This window comes from Oncorhynchus keta, chromosome 16, assembly GCF_023373465.1.
Source record: "Oncorhynchus keta strain PuntledgeMale-10-30-2019 chromosome 16, Oket_V2, whole genome shotgun sequence".
Lineage (NCBI taxonomy): Eukaryota > Metazoa > Chordata > Actinopteri > Salmoniformes > Salmonidae > Oncorhynchus > Oncorhynchus keta.
Window position 1 is genome coordinate 11,317,024 of NC_068436.1, and position 20,888 is coordinate 11,337,911.

Sequence of the window (20,888 nt, forward strand, 5' to 3'; positions counted from 1 at the left end):
TGTGTGTGTGTGTGTGTGTGTGTGTGTGTGTGTGTGTGTGTGTGTGTGTGTGTGTGTGTGTGTGTGTGTGTGTGTGTGTGTGTGTGTGTGTGTGTGTGTGTGTGTGTGTGTGTGTGTGTGTGTGTGTGTGTGTGTGTGTGTGTGTGTGTGTGTGTGTGTGTGTGTGTGTGTGTGTGTGTGTGTGTGTGTGTGTGTGTGTGTGTGTGTGTGTGTGTGTGTGTGTGTGTGTGTGTGTGTGTGTGTGTGTGTGTGTCATGTCTAAGCCACTGTGGCTCACATGGTTGAAGCAGTCTAAGACCAGCTGGCTGTGAAGTGTCAGGCACCATACATAAGCCATTGTTTACCATGAATAATATTCCCTCTGAAGGGATCAGATAAGTAAAAGGAAGGTACATAACCTGATGGAAATAAAAAATACACCGAACAACAATAAATGCACAGTGCAACAATTTCAATAGTTCATATAATCAGTATGAAATCAGTCAATTGAAATACATTCATTAGGCCCTAATGTATCCATTTTAAATGACTGGGAAAACAGACATGCATCCGTTGGTCACAGATGCATAAGTGCTGTACAGAAACCCAGCCTAAAACCCCAAACAGCAAGCAATGCAGGTGTAGAAGCACCAGCACTCCTCTACAATGGCTGTGCGAAGTTGCTGGATATTGGCGGGAACTGGAACGTGCCGTCGTACACGTCGATCCAACCCAAACATGCTCAATGGTTGAAATGTCTGGTGAGTATGCAGGCCATGGAATAACAGGGACATTTTCAGCTTCCAGGAATTGTGTGGCGCATTATCATGCTGAAACATAAGCTTATGGCAGCAGATGAATGGCACGGCAATGGGCCTTAAGATCTTGTCACGATATCTCTGTGCATTCAAATTGCCATTAATAACTACGTAGCTTATGCCTGCCAATACCATAACCCCACCACCATGGGGCACTGTGTTCACGTTGACACCATCAAACCGCTCGCCCACACGATGCCATACACGCTGTCTGTCATCTGCCCAGGACAGTAGAAACTGGGATTAATCCGTGAAGAGCACACTTCTCCGGCATGCCAGTGGCCATCGAAGGTGAACATTTGCCCACTGAAGTCAGATACAACGCCAAACTGCAGTCAGGTCAAGACCCTGGTGAGGACGACGAGCACGCAGGTGAGCTTCCCTGAGACGGTTTCTGACAGTTTGTGCAGAAATTCTTTGGTTGTGCAAACCCACAGTTTCATCAGCTGTCTGGGTGGCTGGTCTCAGACAATCCTGCAGGGATGTTGAGGTCCTGGGCTGGCGTGGTTACACGTAGTCTGCGGTTGTGATGCCGGATGGACATACTGCCAAATTCTCTAAAATGACATTGGAGGCCGCTTATGGTAGAAAAATGTATGTTAAATTCTCTCCATCAGCACTGGTGGATATTCCTGCAGTCGGCATGCCAGTTGCAAGCTCCCTCAAGACTTCAGACATCTGTGGCATTGTGTTGTGTGACAAAACTGCATATTTTAGTGGCCTTTTATTGTCCCCAGCACAAGGTGCACTTGTGTAATGGCAATACCGGTTAATCAGCTTCTTGATATGCCACACCTGTCGGGTGGATGGATTATCCAAAGCAAAGGAGAAATGCTCAGTAAAAGGGACGTGTAAAAACGTGTGCCAACATTTGAGAGAAATAAAGCTTTTTATGCACTTTACATGTTGCGTTTCTATTTGTGTTCAGTATTTTTGTTTAGCACTTTAATAAAAGATAAACACTGTGTATTAATATTGTATTAAGTCCATCTCATTGTGTGATGCAACTCAGTAGTTTAGCAACGCTTATTACCATTGGCTTCTGCAATGTACCCTATAGGCCTGTAGCGTACTCTTTTACCCAGAAATGATAGCGTTGTCAGTACAGAGAGGCTCAGAAGGCCCAGTGTGGCTATTAGGCTTTGATTCAGGGGGAGTATGAAGAGGGCATTGATCCAGAGCTAGGCCTGCTCAGTCTCAGTGCAGGTGGTGCCCAGAACCCAGAACCCAGACCCAGCTGTCAGCCCAGCCAGTGAACAGGGAGACATAGAGCTGGTGGAAACAGAGGGCAGGAGGGTAGAAACTTGTCAGCGCCACACAGACCCTGAGAGGATTAGAGAAATAAATATGAGGATGAATGATCCAGACCCCTTCTCATCCCTCCTGCCCTCCTCTTTCAATGTCAAAGGACAGCTTCAGTACCCCTCTTCCACACACACACACACACGCATATGTATGAATACACATTATACATGCAAATATGCACACGCACACATGCGCACACACACACACACACACGCTACTGGCTGAGGAGAGGGTTGGGAGAGAAAGTGGAAAGTGGCCTGGAGACCAGGAATAATGCATGAGCGATACTTTTATTGTGCATCATTATGTGCTTTTTATGTTTTTTAATATGATGTTATTGCCAGAGGGCTTTTTCTTGCATTTACTTAGTGGCACAACCATATTTATAACTTTTGTCTTTCACATTTATTCCAGGGTAAATATCCGCCCAGTGGAGGCTGCTGAGGGGAGGATGGCTCATTACTGAACAAATGGAATGGCGTCAATTTGATGCCATTCCACCCATTCCGCTCCAGCCATTACCACGAGCCCGTCCTCCCCAATTAAGGTGCCACCAACCTCCTGTGTATTCACTACTATACTGCATGTTGCTGCCAACATTAATGATATAGTAAATTATACAGAGCAGATGCAATTTGAATCCTGTGAGGATAGTTTCCACTGAATATGAAAGGCCTGACAAAGCTATGATGGGAACTGTTCTTCAGTTGGTTGTATTCAGCCGGGGGGGGGGGTGTCCCTAATATTCGCAACACAACAGAGGAGTCATTATAAATGGCGCACAGGAAGGAATGGCCTTAATGAAAGGAACATCCACATGACCCAAATGAGTGTGGGCAGCAGCCGACAAATCTCTCACACACACACGCACTCACTTCTTTGACGCTAAAGGCTAAAGACAACCTAACATAATGGGCGGTGTCATGCCGTCTCGCCCGAGTGTGTCACTTGTGGAGCCAATTGATTATTTTTAACCAAAGCAGATGGTGTAATTACCCTTCTAGAAGCATAAGTGAGTGCCTGGCATTAATGATTCATTTGCCTTGTGGTGCCGTAAAATCAGAAGGACTTTGATGGGTGAGTTTTGACTTGACAGGGGGAAGCTACAGTCTGGGATTCTTTCTTTAGCAGACCTGTTACTTGTTTTACAGCTGAGAGAGGAGGCTGGGTGAGTTCTGACTTGACAGGCTGGAACTTCATTTAGTTGTGTGTTTGTTCTCTCATTACGCCACACTGATAGGGAAGACAGAGGAGGGTGTTGTGAAGTAATGGGACCCGGAGATTCATGTCCGACAGGATCCTATCTTGACAGTTACAGCTACTGAAGCCGAAGAAAATCGAATGTCGACTCCACTCAAGAGGTACAAGGAAAACCCATCAAACTGGGACAGAAATCCAATGCACACACAATACATTGGATGTGTGGGAACAGACACACATTGGATGTGTGGGAACAGACACACATTGGATGTGTGGGAACAGACACACATTGGATGTGTGGGAACAGACACACATTGGATGTGTGGGAACAGACACACATTGGATGTGTGGGAACAGACACACATTGGATGTGTGGGAACAGACACACATTGGATGTGTGGGAACAGACACACATTGGATGTGTGGGAACAGACACACATTGGATGTGTGGGAACAGTCACGCAATGGATGTGTGGGAACAGACAAACATTGGATGTGTGGGAACAGACACACATTGGATGTGTGGGAACAGACACACATTGGATGTGTGGGAACAGACACACATTGGATGTGTGGGAACAGACACACATTGGATGTGTGGGAACAGTCACGCAATGGATGTGTGGGAACAGACACACATTGGATGTGTGGGAACAGACACACATTGGATGTGTGGGAACAGACACACATTGGATGTGTGGGAACAGACACACATTGGATGTGTGGGAACAGACACACATTGGATGTGTGGGAACAGACACACATTGGATGTGTGGGAACAGACACACATTGGATGTGTGGGAACAGACACACATTGGATGTGTGGGAACAGACACACATTGGATGTGTGGGAACAGACACACATTGGATGTGTGGGAACAGACACACATTGGATGTGTGGGAACAGTCACGCAATGGATGTGTGGGAACAGACACACATTGGATGTGTGGGAACACATTGGATGTGTGGGAACAGACACACATTGGATGTGTGGGAACAGACACACATTGGATGTGTGGGAACAGACACACATTGGATGTGTGGGAACAGACACACATTGGATGTGTGGGAACAGACACAGGATGTGTGGGAACAGACACATTGGATGTGTGGGAACAGACACACATTGGATGTGTGGGAACAGACACACATTGGATGTGTGGGAACAGACACACATTGGATGTGTGGGAACAGACACACATTGGATGTGTGGGAACAGTCACGCAATGGATGTGTGGGAACAGACACACATTGGATGTGTGGGAACAGACACACATTGGATGTGTGGGAACAGACACACATTAGATGTGTGGGAACAGACACACATTGGATGTGTGGGAACAGACACACATTGGATGTGTGGGAACAGACACACATTGGATGTGTGGGAACAGTCACGCAATGGATGTGTGGGAACAGACACACATTGGATGTGTGGGAACAGACACACATTGGATGTGTGGGAACAGACACACATTGGATGTGTGGGAACAGACACACATTGGTCTTGGTCTGGCAACAAATGTCCAATACAAATTACTTCACTCCAGCCACAGCAATTCATCACACTTTAACTGTTTTTAAATCAAGCAATTTAGGGCTATTTACCAAAGCTATACTGGTCAATACTGTGAGACAGCTAATAGGCAAATTAAAAAAACAAGTCAATATAACTTTGGCTGTACATCGCCCCCTGGGGGTGAGCAATCAAGAAAGATAGAGACACCTCGGAGAAACCGAATAAACGGTCAAATAATCAGCAGCGTGTTTTGGTGAAAGCGTTACACAAGACTTCCGGTCGTTGCCTGCTGCAACCAAAACCCAGAACATTCAAGCACCAATGCCTTGCATATGGAAAAGAGTTGCTTAACTACCATCCATCTAAGTGTCATGAGGCCAGAGGAGTTCTAGGTTTGTGGACATGATCCATAGGTTAAATGAGGTCCGGTTAGGCCCATATACTGAGAAAGGACAGAGCCACAGGGACTGTAAGAAAAAACACTCCACAAAGGCATCAAATCAATCCATATTTCACTCTTCTCTCTCTGGTCTCTCTCTCTTTCTCTCCCTCCTTCCTCTAATGCATCAAAATCAATACATTGATGGAGGGCAACAAGAATAATACATTTAAGAGTGTTTGGCGATTTTTCATTTCCGAGAAGCTGTTACTGTTCGGTTCCTTATCAGCGTTCCACTAATGTTTCTCTGTGTCTCTCATGTGGAGGGCAGACAGACAGACAGTCTCTGTTTCTCTCACGTGGAGGGCAGACAGACAGACAGTCTCTGTTTCTCTCACATGGAGGGCAGAGAGACCGTCTCTGTTTCTCTCACGCGGAGGGCAGAGAGACAGAGAGTCTCTGTTTCACCCTCTCTTTTTTACAGTTGGATGAATTCAATAACCACTTATGGATCATTCCACTTACCCTGTGCAGTAACGACACAGCAGTAAGACAATACAACACACACCAGTAACACTAATACAACACCAGACCTACTAAACCTCAGAGAACTCCAAAAGTCCAAAAGAAATACTACAGAGGTTATGAATGGTAGTTCTGAGAACGCAGGATGGATCCATTGTTACAAGTGATTGTTTCTTTCATGGAGTTATTGTATTCACTTCTCCTGTCAGGAAGGGAGAGTCCTGTCCCATTGCTGCTATGGATTTCAAAGGCTATGTACAAAGCTGTGGGAATGGCTGTATAGAATAAGTGCAGCTTTTATCTACTGGCCTTGAGTAACTGTAGGTTTCATTTGCAGCACGTGAGTCGCGGTGGTGGCGGCTTGCAGCCTTGATGTACAGTTAGACGATTGGAAGGTGTTCTCTCCTTTAGGACCGGCCTCCAGCCTAACCCATATATCCTCTCACACTACTGCGTACAGTCCAGGCCTCAAAACAACTGATATTAATGGTTTGCCATTGGACTGTATACACGCCACCATCCATCCCAGAACTGAAAGACTCGTTGCATTTCAATTAACTGAACCGTAGTGGGATAATGTTATGGTATAGCTGGATGATAACAGCTGGTAAGAGCTGGGGTACATTTGCATGCTGCCTTATAAACATTTTCTGGTTGCACAGACATACACGTGCGAACACACACGCACACGCACACGCACAGATACACACTCACACAGCAGAGAAACTCATCCCAGCAACATGCTGTGAGTCAGAGGGGGTGGAAGCTCATTAATAATGTACAGGGTTTCTCCTCTCGTATCACTACAATAACAAAGAGGTATAAAAGAGCAGGGAGACATTGAATGGCTCCTGATCGGACCCACCGTAAAAGACCAACCAGGGGATGGAGGGAACAGACTAGCAAGAGAGAGACAGACAAAGGAATGAGGGGAATGTGTGAGGATGAATGGGGAGAGGGAGAGGGAGAAAGAAAGAGAGAGAGAGAGAGAAACAGAGCGAGAAAGAAAAAGAGAGGGGACGAATGAAGAGAGATAAATCGAGACGGAGCAAAAGAAAGAGAGAGATAGAGAAGGACGGGCCTATTGATATGCTAAGTGCAGTACATAGGGTGCTGTCGTTGACCAAACTGAACACCACAACCATCATTCACTTCTTTAGAAATGGCTAGAAGGATGAGATCCACTCGTATTTAGAAGGAGACTGTCCATGCCTCATTCTCTTTGGGAAATGTTCTCATTGTGAGAGATTAAACGTAAATGGATCCGACAATGTATGTAATGGTAATAGGACATCTCAGAGGAATGCAATTACATTGTGTTTCTAGCTCCAGCAGTCTAATACCTAGCAATAAAAAAGTTATATGAGATGAGCCACGACTAGAATACAGTATATACAAATAAAGTGGGTGAAACACTATGTAACCATTATTAAAGTGACCTGTGTTCAATGACTCTATTCAATTAGAGATGACTAGTTTTCACTTGAGAAAAACTGCACCAAACATCTGAGCTAGATGTAAAACTGCACCAAACATCTGAGCTAGATGTAAAACTGCACCAAACATCTGAGCTAGATGTAAAACTGCACCAAACATCTGAGCTAGATGTAAAACTGCACCAAACATCTGAGCTAGATGTAAAACTGCACCAAACATCTGAGCTAGATGTAAAACTGCATGACTTACATCTCATCTGCAAAAAAGTAAACATGTATTACAGATTTCTTGATATATTGATGCATTTTGATGCAGTGTTACAGGGTGTGTTGTTGCTACAGCGTCTCAAGCGAAGGTTTTTTATGGGGGTATGGCCTTGCATGCAGGCGCTTTAAGCCTTGACACATATAAGCAGACAAGTAACACATGTTGTTAAACCCAATTACTTCAGAGTGAAGGTGAAACACCGCCAGGCACGAGTTCCTAATAAAGTTCCCTTTGTTTCTCTACACAACTCCTCTGACTTTTTTAACAAAGTAATTGTGTGTGTGTGTGTGTGTGTGTGTGTGTGTGTGTGTGTGTCTTTGAAGTTACTTCTGAAAACTCAGGCCATCTCCCGTACCTTTTATTGACTTTGGATGATATGTATGTTTTATCTCAGAGAAGATATTCTTTTCCCCAGTTTCCCTGGCCGATCCGTATTGTTCCCCACTTCATACTCCGGTCTCTCCATGCTCTCACTGCTTTGTTTTGTGAAAGTGGAAGAAGAGACCGCGAGGGAGAATGAAAAAAAATCCAGCTTGCCCAACACCCTCACTAAATCAACCTCTAACAACCTCTGACCAGTTCTCTCCTCACCTCTTTTCCCCAAGTCAGCTTAGCAGAAACACTGTCAAACACGCCCCCCCCCCCCCACACACACAACTCCCTCTTCCACCTCTTCCACTAGACCTGAGACAGACTACATACATGCCAAGGCAGGTGTTAACAACAACCCCCTTCTCTTCTCTCCAATTTTCTCCTGATTCATTTCTCCTCGACCCACCGTGGCAGAATAATTCAATCTCTACCTTTACAGCAAACGTAATTACAGCTAGTGTCTCCAATCTGCTGCAAAATGGAGTGGAAAGAAAGTAGTGGTTCAGCAGTAATTGTAATGTAGAGTTATTCCCTGCAGCGAGAGGTTAAGTGGAGGTGAATGTAAAGAAAACAAGTTGATGGGTTGATTATGGCATCATGATTATGGTGCTAGTTGGGTATGTAGATGATATACAGATGGATGTGTAATGATTATGGTGCTAGTTGGGTATGTAGATGATATACAGATGGATGTGTAATGATTATGGTGCTAGCTGGGTATGTAGATGATATATAGATGGATGTGTAATAATTATGGTGCTAGCTGGGTATGTAGATGATAGAAGGATGGATGTGTAATGATTATGATGCTAGCTGGGTATGTAGATGATATATAGATGGATGTGTAATGATTATGGTGCTAACTGGGTATGTAGATGATATACAGATGGATGTGTAATGATTATGATGCTAGCTGGGTATGTAGATGATATATAGATGGATGTGTAATGATTATGGTGCTAGTTGGGTATGTAGATGATATATAGATGGATGTGTAATGATTATGGTGCTAGTTGGGTATGTAGATGATATATAGATGGATGTGTAATGATTATGGTGCTAGCTGGGTATGTAGATGATATACAGATGGATGTGTAATGAGTATGATGCTAGCTGGGTATGTAGATGATATACAGATGGATGTGTAATGATTATGGTGCTAACTGGGTATGTAGATGATATACAGATGGATGTGTAATGATTATGATGCTAGCTGGGTATGTAGATGATATATAGATGGATGTGTAATGATTATGGTGCTAGTTGGGTATGTAGATGATATATAGATGGATGTGTAATGATTATGGTGCTAGTTGGGTATGTAGATGATATATAGATGGATGTGTAATGATTATGGTGCTAGTTGGGTATGTAGATGATATATAGATGGATGTGTAATGATTATGGTGCTAGCTGGGTATGTAGATGATATATAGATGGATGTGTAATGATTATGGTGCTAGTTGGGTATGTAGATGATATACAGATGGATGTGTAATGATTATGGTGCTAGCTGGGTATGTAGATGATATGTAGATGGATGTGTAATGATTATGATGCTAGCTGGGTATGTAGATGGATGTGTAATGATTATGATGCTAGCTGGGTATGTAGATGGATGTGTAATGATTATGGTGCTAGCTGGGTATGTAGATGATATGTAGATGGATGTGTAATGATTATGATGCTAGCTGGGTATGTAGATGGATGTGTAATGATTATGATGCTAGCTGGGTATGTAGATGATATGTAGATGGATGTGTAATGATTATGATGCTAGCTGGGTATGTAGATGGATGTGTAATGATTATGATGCTAGCTGGGTATGTAGATGATATGTAGATGGATGTGTAATGATTATGGTGCTAGTTGGGTATGTAGATGATATATAGATGGATGTGTAATGATTATGATGCTAGCTGGGTATGTAGATGATATATAGATGGATGTGTAATAATTATGATGCTAGCTGGGTATGTAGATGATATATAGATGGATGTGTAATAATTATGGTGCTAGTTGGGTATGTAGATGATATATAGATGGATGTGTAATGATTATGGTGCTAGTTGGGTATGTAGATGATATATAGATGGATGTGTAATGATTATGGTGCTAGTTGGGTATGTAGATGATATGTAGATGGATGTGTAATGATTATGGTGCTAGTTGGGTATGTAGATGATATATAGATGGATGTGTAATGATTATGGTGCTAGCTGGGTATGTAGATGATATATAGATGGATGTGTAATGATTATGGTGCTAGCTGGGTATGTAGATGATATATGGATGGCTGGTAACACCAAGGGATACATTGTGAGCGACTCTATGATAGCCAGGAGCGGATTAGGGCAGATTTCTGTTCAGCCGGTGAAACGACAGCATGTCTCAGAGTGATTTATTTGTGGTGTTGCCAACATTTTCTTTTCAGTAGCAGGGAAGATGACATGCAGCAACATGTTTTACAGCTTTGTCATGCTATTTTAAAAAAACAATCATTTTATTTAATTTCATATATTTTACATGTGATAAGGCCACACAGTGGGCCAGAGATTATTACAGACACCTGTGATAATCTGAAGTACCCAAAAAGGGCCCCTAGATGTCTTGTGATCGACTATATTAAATTCTTGAAATTTACAAACATTCTGGTATTGTACTGGTAAACTTCAACCCTACTTATTGGTACATTCTGTTCCCTCTCCCAACACACACACACACACACACACACACACACACACACACAAAAAAAAAAAAATCAAATTTATTTATATAGCCCTTCGTACATCAGCTGATATCTCAAAGTCCTGTAGAGAAACCCAGCCTAAAATCCCAAAGAGCAAGAAATGCAGGTGTAGAAGCACGGTGGCTAGAAAAAATTCCCTAGAAAGGCCAAAACCTAGGAAGAAACACACACACACACACACATACACTAACTCCACCGGGGTTCATTGGTCAAAGCCTATGGGGAAATAAATGTAGTTTTTGTAAGGTTTTTTGGATTAGGAGATCTGACACGTTTTGTTCAATGAGATCATCTTCATCAGCTGACGTCACTGTATGTAAATGTTGAAGCATTAATGCAGTCACAACAAACCCGTACATCACGTAAAGGCTTCACAATTCATGAAGGTCATGTTAACTGACTGATATTATCTCAGAACAAAATGTATTAGACCTCCTAAGCCTGTTTTAACCTCAGACCTTATTTGTGGTGTTCATCCCAAAACTCTATTCTTTCCCCATTAATTTTCCCCATAGGGATGGCTGAACGAAACGGTTTCCGTTTTTTAGGACTACAAGCTCTCTATTTAAGTGACACATGTACTGTATTCTCCTGGACACTGCCCTGCAGGGACACTTCCCAGCTCCACAGGGAAAATAGCGCTGGGAATTGCCAGCGACCTCACAATATAATATTATCGCAATACTTCTGTGCCGATACCATATATATTGCGATTCTCACAATTCTCACGATATGTGTTGCGATTCGATACTGTGATTTTTATTGTAATTTGAAGTTACAATTATATTCTACTAAGCTATATGGAATTGTTTTAAGGTCATACCAAGGATAATTTTGTGATTTGATTTTGAATTTTAAGTATAAAAAAAATATATACAATATATACATATATATACAAACATCATTTGATGAAAAATTGTATTTGGCCTTATTGCTATTAGCCCATTCAAACACATTAAATAACATTCACTACACAGAACAGATTGTCTCCAAATCTTTTTCATCTGGTACCGGGGGACCTTCAGACAAGTCTCGTGAGGCCTGTTCGGATGCTCCAGACGATGTTGTGGGATGTTTCAAGGCGTGACAAACACTGCTCTAGCTCGGTCACCTTTCATAGCAGATGCAGAATATTTGAGACACATCAATGCAACAAACAGATATCTCTAGCTTAACCTGGGGGAGATTCCATTCTCCTCCCCTTCATCTACACTGATCGAAGTGGATTTAATAAGTGACATCAATAAGGGATCACATAGTGTACAAAACATTGACACCCGCTCTTTCCATGACACAGAATGACCAGGTGAAAGCTATGATCCCTGATTAATGTCAATTGTTAAATCCACTTCAATCAGTGTAGAGGAAGGGATCAATGAAAAGAGATCTCCTAAGTTGTAAAATGTGTTACAATGTACCCCAACCCAGCATTCGTCAAACCCATGAAAGTATAGAAACTTAGGTAAGAAGTTAACCAATGGAAATTCCATGTGTGGTCTGTGTTACAGCAACACATGGCAATAACAGCCCAGCTACACATCCCACCTGAGACCGGAGAGTGTACTGATTGGCCGTTCTGTCAGTGTCAGTCCTTCTCTGACAGGGAGCCTGTGTGTGTGTGTGTGTGTGTGTGTGTGTGTGTGTGTGTGTGCACCGACTCGCCTCCTCTCCCTGTCCTCCAGTGATCAATCTATAAAGACGTAGATCACAACCACACACACACACACCACATCAATCTCCTCTCCTCTCCCCTGTGTCATTGGCGTTAGAGTGCATGCTTATTAACGTGGTTAAAGTGAAAATGACATCCTGGCTGTGTGTGTTTCTCTGACAGGGATACAACCCTCCATTACTCTCATTGTTATGCATTAAACACACAGCTTGGGCTGGCTGGCTGCAGTTGGGTGGGAGAGAGAAAGAGAGAGAGAGAAAGAGCGAGAAAGAGATAGGCCTACAGAGAATCTGTTCCTGTCAGTGACAGATGGGCTTAAGGCCAGACATCCCCATACTAATTCATCAACATGTAAATGCCAAGGTCGGATCATCACATATCGTCCTTATGGGCTGCATTGTCATATTTCCTGTTGAGGATTGTCTTCACACACACACACACACACTTTTTAAAGTCTCTCTGTGCACACCGACACCCACATATACACTGGATCGCTTCAGTGCAGAAGGTTTAATTAGGCTAACATTAGGGAAGGAGGCTGCCGTTGTTGTACCTTTGACCCAAGACCGGGGCTTTTCATTATTTATACTGTAATGTAGAATAAGATCCAGTATTGTGTATGTTTCTGTGTGTGCCTGTGTACGTGTGTGTATGTTTTTCTGTGAACACGATTCTGTGTGTGTGCGTCTCTGTGCTCATCTCGCCTTGTGTGTCTGAAGAGTGAACTATGCCAGTATGAGTAGAGCCATGAAGAGGAGTTCAGTTCCATTTTCCATGGAGACAGAGACTCCCAGAGCTTCCGGCATCTTCCTTTACGGGTCAGCTGGTTCATTTCCAATTCGCATAGTGAGTAAGTGACTCCTGAGGAGAACAATAGCAGGCTAACAAATTAGTTTCCTTAAGGCGTGAAGCTCAATCAACCACCCAGCTTCTCAGTGGGTCAATCATAACCAGCTATCTGAGTGGTTTGGAATGAGACAAGCAATAAGATCAGAGAAGGAAAAGGTAGAGGAGAAAGAATGAAGGTGTGGATGAAAAGGTAGAGGAGAAAGAATGAAGGTGTGGATGAAAAGGTAGAGGAGAAAGAATGAAGGTGTGGATGAAAAGGTAGAGGAGAAAGAATGAAGGTGTGGATGAAAAGGTAGAGGAGAAAGAATGAAGGTGTGGATGAAAAGGTAGAGGAGAAAGAATGAAGGTGTGGATGAAAAGGTAGAGGAGAAAGAATGAAGGTGTGGATGAAAAGGTAGAGGAGAAAGAAGGAAGGTGTGGATGAAAAGGTAGAGGAGAAAGAAGGAAGGTGTGGATGAAAAGGTAGAGGAGAAAGAAGGAAGGTGTGGATGAAAAGGTAGAGGAGAAAGAATGAAGGTGTGGATGAAAAGGTAGAGGAGAAAGAATGAAGGTGTGGATGAAAAGGTAGAGGAGAAAGAATGAAGGTGTGGATGAAAAGGTAGAGGAGAAAGAATGAAGGTGTGGATGAAAAGGTAGAGGAGAAAGAATGAAGGTGTGGATGAAAAGGTAGAGGAGGAAGAATGAAGGTGTGGATGAAAAGGTAGAGGAGAAAGAAGGAAGGTGTGGATGAAAAGGTAGAGGAGGAAGAAGGAAGGTGTGGATGAAAAGGTAGAGGAGAAAGAATGAAGGTGTGGATGAAAAGGTAGAGGAGAAAGAAGGAAGGTGTGGATGAAAAGGTAGAGGAGGAAGAAGGAAGGTGTGGATGAAAAGGTAGAGGAGGAAGAAGGAAGGTGTGGACAGCATGGAATTTGTAGAGATAAATAGGCTGGTGTGTTGTGTGTGTTATCCAAACACAAAAGTGCAAGTGAGCGCACTGACACACACACACACACACACACACACACCTCTATCCCTACACGACACAGTACAACAAAGCAGGTTTCAATGACGAATACCCATCTTTCAGCTGGTTAACCTCAATCACAGAGACAGCCAGTCAGATCCTACATCGGCGTCTTCAAAGAACCGCATCTCAATATCTCCTTGATCACTTACAAGCCTTTTATCTATGGACACAAAAGAACTCATCATATAGGATCACATGTTATCTATAACAGCTATACATGTGAACGGACTCATGTATGGTTTGACCTGAAACGTATACAGGCTCATCAATTCAGGGAACAAATCCCTTTCAAGGAGAGTTGTACTGGATTCCTAAGAAGTGAAATCCCTAAAATCGCCTGTTATTTGCTTCTCCTGCAGCTAAAACATGTCTTTCCTTAATAAAAAATGGATGACATCCCTAAGCCGACGTGTCTCTTCCAGATATGGATGTGTTTATTCCATGTCTGAATGCATCTTAAAGGACTCAACTACATGGTGGTGGAGCCATTGAAAGAACAGGATTCCTTTTAACAGCAAGTCCTACCTTCAGCCCTGAACTAGAGGTCGGCCGATTAATTGGCATGGCCGATTGATTAGAGCCGATTTCAAGTTTTCATAACAATCGGTAATCTGCATTTTTGGATGCCGATTACATTGCACTCCACGAGGAGACTGCGTGGCAGGTAGACTACCTGTTATGTGAGTGCAGCAAGGAGCCAAGGTAAGGTGCTGGCTAGCATTAAACTTATCTTATAAAAAACAAATCAACCTGAACATAATCTCTAGTTAACTACACATGGTTGATGATATTACTAGTTTATCTAGCGTATCCTGCGTTGTATATAAATCGATGCGGTGCCTGTTAATTTCTCATCGAATCGCAGCCTACTTCTCCCAACCGGTGATTTAACAAACGCATTCGTGAAAAAAGCCGTTGCACCAATGTGTACCTAACCATGAACATCAATGCCTTTCTTAAAATCAATACACAAGTACATTTTTTTTAAACCTGCATATTTAGTTAATATTGCCTGCTAACATGAGTATCTTTTAACTAGGGAAATTGTGTCACTTCTCTTGCGTTCTGTGCAAGCAGAGTCAGGGTATATGCAACAGTTTGGGCCGCCTGGCTCGCTGCGAACTATGTGAAGACCATTTCTTCCTAACAAAGACCTTAATTAATTGGCCAGAATTTTACATAATTATGTCATAACATGGAAGGTTGTGCAATATAACAGCAATATTTAGACTTAGGGTTGCTGCCCGTTCGATAAAATACGGAACGGTTTTGTATTTCACTGAAAGAATAAACGTTTATTTTTTATTATAGTTTACGGATTTGTGACCTAAGGCTCGTATTTCTGTGAGTTTATTATATTATAATTCATATTTGATTTGATATTTGATAGAGCAGTCTGACTGAGTGATGGTAGGCAGCAGCAGGCTCAAAAGCATTCATTCAAACAGCACTTTCTTGCGTTTACCAACACCTCTTCGCTGTGCTTCAAGCATTGCGCTGTTTAGCCTATTACACCTATCAACTCCTGAAATTAGGCTGGCAATACTATAAAAACATACAATAGTCAAATGTATATATATATATATATTGCACTTTTACTTTTTTCTCCAACACTGTTTTTGCATTATTTAAACCAAATTGAACATGTTTTATTATTTATTGAGACTAAATTGATTTTATTTATATTAAGTTAAAATACAAGTTTTTATTCAGTATCGTTGTAATTGTCATGATTACCAATATATAGATTTTAAAAAATGTAAAAATTTAAAAAACGGTGTTGGCTTTTTTTGGTCCCCCGAATAATTGGTATCGGCGTTGAAAAAAACTGCTAAACCCCTGACATAACTCACTCACTCAGACACAGACACAGAGACACAGAGACACACACACACACACAGACACACACACCCTTCTTAGTGAACTTGAAATATTTATTGCGACTTTTACTTTGCAGGTTGAACTTTCAATTGATCTTTGAGAGATTACAGATTTGGCAGTATCCACTCGCCGAAGGCAAAATTCTGAGACACACACACGTCAAGGTGACATGCCGGCAGTGCAGGCTTGCACGCACAGGGTCCATAAACGGCCGGAATGACACCTTTATGACATGTTATAAAACACAGGGCTGAGCATCGTCAAAAAAGGGGTCGACTGGCCACCACACACACACTGGGTGTCAACTATAGTTGCCCAACAACAACCCTGTGTGCCAGGCTGACATTATGATCAACACCAAGCATCAGAGAGAGAGAGAGAGAGAGAGAGACAGAGGAAGGAAGGAAGGGAGACAGAGGAAGGAAGGAAGGGAGACAGAGGAAGGAAGGAAGGGAGACAGAGGAAGGAAGGAAGGGAGACAGAGGAAGGAAGGAAGGGAGACAGAGGAAGGAAGGAAGGGAGACAGAGGAAGGAAGGAAGGAAGGGAGACAGAGGAAGGAAGGAAGGGAGACAGAGGAAGGAAGGAAGGGAGACAGAGGAAGGAAGGAAGGGAGACAGAGGAAGGAAGGAAGGGAGACAGAGGAAGGAAGGAAGGGAGACAGAGGAAGGAAGGAAGGGAGACAGAGGAAGGAAGGAAGGGAGACAGAGGAAGGAAGGAAGGGAGACAGAGGAAGGAAGGAAGGGAGACAGAGGAAGGAAGGAAGGGAGACAGAGGAAGGAAGGAAGGGAGACAGAGGAAGGAAGGAAGGGAGACAGAGGAAGGAAGGAAGGGAGACAGAGGAAGGAAGGAAGGGAGACAGAGGAAGGAAGGGAGACAGAGGAAGGAAGGGAGACAGAGGAAGGAAGGGAGACAGAGGAAGGAAGGGAGACAGAGGAAGGAAGGGAGACAGAGGAAGGAAGGGAGACAGAGGAAGGAAGGGAGACAGAGAGAGATATTCTACTGTGCCTGTTCTCTGCCAGGCTTTAGACTCTAGCCTTCAGGTTCAGAGCTAGAGAGTGGTCAGTACCAGACAGACAGCCTTCAGGTTCAGAGCTTGAGGGTGGTCAGTGATTTGTTATCTTTGCGTGTCCTAAGAACATCTTGTCATTCTATTGGCAAATTCAACCACTTCAATCTCCACCTGGCTGAATTTCTGTTGTTTATCAATGACACCGTGTCTGATTCAAATCCCAGGGCAGGACTTTATGACAAGGTGAACACAAGAGATTATAGACCTCCCGGGAATAAGAAATGCATTGGATTCTTGATATCTACGGATAACCTGGCCACAAAAGAAATCCATGTTATGTATGTCCCACTCTTCACTCAAAGAAAAAGAACACACAAGGAAATGGCTTCAAAGTTCACTATCTAGACAAAGTGAATACCTATTGCTCCTTCACTTTCTATCCACCTCTTTCTTGTATTTCCCAAGTCATTACTCAAGCCGACATCACCCACTCTTATTGCTGGATAGATAACATCAGGTCCAGAGGAATGGGATCTGAAATCAATTGCATAGAGTGGAAATGGAGGGAGTGGGGACGGACGGAGAATGTGGGGATGGAGGGAGTGGGGACGGATGGAGTGGGGACGGACGGAGAATGTGGGGATGGAAGGAGTGGGGACGGAGGGAGGGAGTGGGGACGGAGGGAGGGAGTGGGGACGGACGGACGGAGAATGTGGGGACGGACGGAGAATGTGGGGACGGAGGAGGGAAATGACGGACGGACGGAGAATGTGGGACGGACGGAGAATGTGGGGACGGACGGAGAATGTGGGGACGGACGGAGGGAGTGGGGACGGACGGAGGGAGTGGGGACGGACGGAGGGAGTGGGGACGGACGGAGGGAGTGGGGACGGACGGAGGGAGTGGGGACGGACGGAGGGAGTGGGGACGGACGGAGGGAGTGGGGACGGACGGAGGGAGTGGGGACGGACGGAGGGAGTGGGGACGGACGGAGGGAGTGGGGACGGACGGAGAATGTGGGGACGGACGGAGGGATGTGGGGACGGACGGAGAATGTGGGGACGGACGGAGAATGTGGGGACGGACGGAGAATGTGGGGACGGACGGAGAATGTGGGGACGGACGGAGAATGTGGGGACGGACGGAGAATGTGGGGACGGACGGAGAATGTGGGGACGGACGGAGGGAGTGGGGACGGACGGAGGGAGGACGGAGTGGGGGACGGACGGAGGGAGTGGGGACGGACGGAGGGAGTGGGGACGGACGGAGGGAGTGGGGACGGACGGAGGGAGTGGGGACGGACGGAGGGAGTGGGGACGGACGGAGGGAGTGGGGACGGACGGAGAATGTGGGGACGGACGGAGAATGTGGGGACGGACGGAGAATGTGGGGACGGACGGAGAATGTGGGGACGGACGGAGAATGTGGGGACGGACGGAGAATGTGGGGACGGACGGAGAATGTGGGGACGGACGGAGAATGTGGGGACGGACGGAGAATGTGGGGACGGACGGAGAATGTGGGGACGGACGGAGAATGGAGGGGGACGGACGGAGAATGTGGGGACGGACGGAGAATGGGGACGGACGGAGAATGTGGGGACGGACGGAGAATGTGGACGGACGGAGAATGTGGGACGGACGGAGAATGTGGGGACGGACGGAGAATGTGGGGACGGACGGAGAATGTGGGGACGGACGGAGAATGTGGGGACGGACGGAGAATGTGGGGACGGACGGAGAATGTGGGGACGGACGGAGGGAGTGGGGACGGACGGAGGGAGTGGGGACGGACGGAGGGAGTGGGGACGGACGGAGGGAGTGGGGACGGACGGAGGGAGTGGGGACGGACGGAGGGAGTGGGGACGGACGGAGGGAGTGGGGACGGACGGAGGGAGTGGGGACGGACGGAGGGAGTGGGGACGGACGGAGGGAGTGGGGACGGACGGAGGGAGTGGGGACGGACGGAGAATGTGGGGACGGACGGAGAATGTGGGGACGGACGGAGAAATGTGGGGACGGACGGAGAATGTGGGGACGGACGGAGAAATGGGGACGGACGGGGACGGACGGAATGTGGGGACGGACGGAGAATGTGGGGACGGACGGAGAATGTGGGGACGGACGGAGAATGTGGGGACGGACGGAGAATGTGGGGACGGACGGACGGAGGAGAGAGTGGGGACGGACGGACGGAGGAGAGAGGGGGGACGGACGGAGGAGAGAGTGGGGACGGACGGAGGAGAGAGTGGGGACGGACGGAGGAGAGAGTGGGGACGGACGGAGGAGAGAGTGGGGACGGACGGAGGAGAGAGTGGGGACGGACGGAGGAGAGAGTGGGGACGGACGGAGGAGAGAGTGGGGACGGACGGAGGAGAGAGTGGGGACGGACGGAGGAGAGAGTGGGGACGGACGGAGGAGAGAGTGGGGACGGACGGAGGAGAGAGTGGGGACGGACGGAGGAGAGAGTGGGGACGGACGGAGGAGAGAGTGGGGACGGACGGAGGAGAGAGTGGGGACGGACGGAGGAGAGAGTGGGGACGGACGGGGGAGAGAGTGGGGACGGACGGGGGAGAGAGTGGGGACGGACGGGGGAGAGAGTGGGGACGGACGGGGGAGAGAGTGGGGACGGACGGGGGAGAGAGTGGGGACGGACGGGGGAGAGAGTGGGGACGGACGGGGGAGAGAGTGGGGACGGACGGGGAGAGAGTGGGGACGGACGGGGGGAGAGAGTGGGGACGGACGGGGGAGAGTGGGGACGGACGGGGAGAGAGTGGGGACGGACGGGGAGAGAGTGGGGACGGACGGGGGGAGAGAGTGGGGACGGACGGGGGAGAGAGTGGGGACGGACGGGGGAGAGAGTGGGGACGGACGGGGAGAGAGTGGGGACGGACGGGGGAGAGAGTGGGGACGGACGGGGGAGAGAGTGGGGACGGACGGGGAGAGAGTGGGGACGGACGGGGAGAGAGTGGGGACGGACGGGGAGAGAGTGGGGACGGACGGGGAGAGAGTGGGGACGGACGGGGAGAGAGTGGGGACGGACGGGGAGAGAGTGGGGACGGACGGGGGGAGAGAGTGGGGACGGACGGGGAGAGAGTGGGGACGGACGGGGAGAGAGTGGGGACGGACGGGGGAGAGAGTGGGGACGGACGGGGAGAGAGTGGGGACGGACGGGGAGAGAGTGGGGACGGAGGGGAGAGAGGGGACGGACGGGGGAGAGAGTGGGGACGGACGGGGAGAGAGTGGGGACGGACGGGGAGAGAGTGGGGACGGACGGGGAGAGAGTGGGGACGGACGGGGAGAGAGTGGGGACGGACGGAGAGAGAGTGGGGACGGACGGAGGAGAGAGTGGGGACGGACGGAGGAGAGAGTGGGGACGGACGGAGGAGAGAGTGGGGACGGACGGAGGAGAGAGTGGGGACGGACGGAGGAGAGAGTGGGGACGGACGGAGAGAGTGGGGACGGACGGAGAGAGTGGGGACGGACGGAGAGAGTGGGGACGGACGGAGAGAGTGGGGACGGACGGGGAGAGTGGGGACGGACGGGGAGAGTGGGGACGGACGAGTGGGGACGGACGAGTGGGGACGGACGAGTGGGGACGGACGGGGAGAGTGGGGACGGACGGGGGGAGTGGGGGGACGGACGGGGAGAGTGGGGACGGACGGGGAGAGTGGGGACGGACGGGGAGAGTGGGGACGGACGGGGAGAGTGGGGACGGACGGGGAGAGTGGGGACGGACGGGGAGAGTGGGGACCGGGACCGAGGGGGACGGACGGGGAGAGTGGGGACCGGGGACCGAGGGGGACCGGGGACCGAGGGAGAGAGTGGGGACGGACGGGGGAGAGTGGGGACCGAGGGGGAGAGTGGGGACCGAGGGGGAGAGAGTGGGGACCGAGGGGGAGAGTGGGGACCGAGGGGGA

The 20,888-nt window shown here is 47.2% G+C and overlaps 1 protein-coding gene and 1 long non-coding RNA gene across 4 annotated transcripts in view; one reads left to right on the forward strand and one right to left on the reverse strand.

The window, feature by feature from the left end:
- LOC118395557 (teneurin-3-like) overlaps window positions 1–20,888 on the reverse strand; it is a 797,463-nt gene that overhangs the window by 751,193 nt on the left and 25,382 nt on the right.
- On the forward strand, window positions 13,098–14,110 carry LOC127907940 (uncharacterized). 3 transcript variants are annotated; one of them, XR_008065621.1, is made up of 3 exons: window positions 13,098–13,452; window positions 13,555–13,724; window positions 13,759–14,110. It is a non-coding gene; the product is annotated as an uncharacterized LOC127907940 (long non-coding RNA). The 3 variants fall into 3 exon arrangements; XR_008065620.1 differs by having other exon boundaries at window positions 13,827–14,110; XR_008065622.1 differs by having other exon boundaries at window positions 13,555–13,690.